The sequence below is a fragment of the Pagrus major genome, chromosome 5 (assembly GCF_040436345.1).
Source record: "Pagrus major chromosome 5, Pma_NU_1.0".
In the NCBI taxonomy this organism is placed as follows: Eukaryota; Metazoa; Chordata; class Actinopteri; order Spariformes; family Sparidae; genus Pagrus; species Pagrus major.
This window is the reverse complement of record NC_133219.1, coordinates 34,917,878-34,920,222: the sequence shown is the minus strand read 5'-3', so window position 1 is coordinate 34,920,222 and position 2,345 is coordinate 34,917,878. Positions and strand designations below refer to the sequence as shown.

General features: G+C 40.9%; 1 long non-coding RNA gene across 1 annotated transcript; it reads right to left on the bottom strand.

The window, feature by feature from the left end:
• Nucleotides 1-448: 448 nt before the first annotated feature.
• On the bottom strand, nucleotides 449-2,115 carry LOC140996514 (uncharacterized). Its single transcript, XR_012178812.1, has 2 exons — nucleotides 777-2,115; nucleotides 449-686 (listed from the first exon to the last, which is right to left on the bottom strand). It is a non-coding gene; the product is annotated as an uncharacterized lncRNA (long non-coding RNA).
• Nucleotides 2,116-2,345: the final 230 nt, after the last annotated feature.

Below are 2,345 nucleotides of genomic sequence, written 5' to 3'. Positions count from 1 at the left end.
TTCCTCCTGGCGACGTTCCCATGTGCAAGTCACTTTTCCCTTCTCAGTAGCGCTGCCACAGTGTTTGAATGTATCCTTTCCTTCCCTAATGGAGGAAAATTTGTGATTTGTTCTCAGTCGAAATAATATAATTAGCTCGAGTGCAGTAGCAGAGAATAATAGTTTAGAGAATGAGTAAAAAAAAAGGGGGTAAATAATACATCTTGGGCTGCAACCAACTTATGCCAATTATTTTCTCATGTAATTAGAGTCCAGAAAAGTTTGATTATCTCTGACAAAAGTTTTGAAAAAAACAAATTGTGCACAATGCTCGTATTTGCATCCAGCACCGTCTTCTTCTTCTTTGTTTTGTGGTGGTGTGCAGGTGTTTTGGGAAAGTTTCATGTCGGAAAAATGTGTGCAGGTCGGTGGGTGTTTTGCAGGACCCAAGAGCGGACAACACACTTGGGAAGGTTTAAAGGAATTTATTGACAAAAAGGAGGTCAGGTAATAGTTCAGGTGAATAGCTGGCAGGAGCTGAGTGCAGGGAGGCTTCGTGAGCAGAGGGGTTACTTGAGGTCGAGCTCGGGTGAATGCTGGACATTTTGGGTTGCTGACTCGGTGGCAGAGCTGCGGCCTTCTGTGCTGAAAGTGCAGAGTGGAGCTCGGGTAGGCAGGCTCGGAGGGAGGACTGAGACGAGTTCACACTGGAGAAGACGAGGACAGACAGGATTAGGTTTGTAGGAGAGCAAAACATAAGCATACAAATTCTCTAGAAGCTCAAAGGTCTGATCTACCGTGTAGGTGAGACAAAAACAATCTGGCAACGAATGCAGAGTAGCCCAGAGCATTTAAGCTGGAGCTGATGAGATTCTCTGCAGGTGTGTTAGACAGAAAATTCCAGCACCTCTGAAACACACAGACAAAAGGTAAAACACGCCAAGCACAGAAAATCCATCCTAAAACTCTAAATCATGACAAAATGTCCAATTATGTTGAATGACATAGAAGGAAATTCAAAGGTACTTGAGGAACCTTGATATTTCATTGATTTTGGAGGCTCCTGTGAACAAAAGTGGAAGTGTTTCCTCCGTCAAAACCACAAAATATGATACCAAAAAAAATTTAATTGTCTAAAGAATAATTCTCCTTCTGCTTCTTTTTAACTGGCTGATGTACTACTTACTGTACCTTTGCCTGGGAAGATGTAAAACACAGGTTTTTCCAGTCTGCACGCAAACCTGGTGGGAAGTGTTAAGAAAAACTAAACAGAAATTGTTAATCTTCTTGCTGATGGTCTTGTTTGCTGATGAATGTCAAATAGATGCATTGGTATTCAATTGAGACTGTTTCATAACCAGTTAAAAACTCCTTGTAGTAGCTTTAATTTCAAAAGTCTGTGTGCACGTACTACATGAAGGCAGATGTTTATTTAAGTACATGGAGTGAAACTGAGGAATTCTCTCAAAATGAAATATTTATGTTGACTGTTATTGATCATATCTGAGTATGTTAATGTTGATGATTTGTGAAAAGACAAAGGTCGAACAAAATGGAACGGCCAACCGTATCTATAATATTTTAAGTTATCATTATGACAGGGGCAGGTGATATCAGTTTCCTGCTCCTGCTTGTCACGATTAGCGGACAGACACACAGGCGGCCTGTTCAAAATAACGAATCGCAAGCTCTAATTATGTAAACTGTAATCCACAGTCCAAAATACAAAGACCAAACAACACAAAGGCAGGCAATGGAAAGTTAAAAATAACACAAAAAAAACAAAGAGAAATACAAAAACTGAATGACGTACAGCCAGAAAACAATGAGGAACAAATCAGGAACACAGAGAACACACAACAACCAGCGAACAGGCACAGGAGACACGTAAATGAAAAGCGAGGACGAGAACGGACGTCAGAGAGTGAGAGAACAACACAGGCTTAAATACAAACTAAACCAACGAGGGGATGAGGTGCAGGTGTAGAGACACTGGGAACATGGCGGCGCTAACGAGGCTGACGTGAGACAGGTGAGGAGCAGGAACACAGGAGGGAAACAGAACACTGGGAACACAGGTGAGCAGTGACAACAAGACACAAACCAACAACCAAAACCATGACACTGCTTTATTCAGTGCTTTGGGTAAGAGATGTCAAAGATGACATTTTCAAATATCGAGTTTACAGTCATTTAAGAAAGAGAAAATCAGCAAATCACATTTGAGAAAGTGGAAAGAGTAAATGGTTGGAGTTTTTTGAACCATTAAATCGATAATCAAGGTAGTTAATCACCAACCTAATTATGATTTCAGCTTCAAACACAACCATGGGTATCTGTATTATTGCACCCTCTTTGGCATTGAA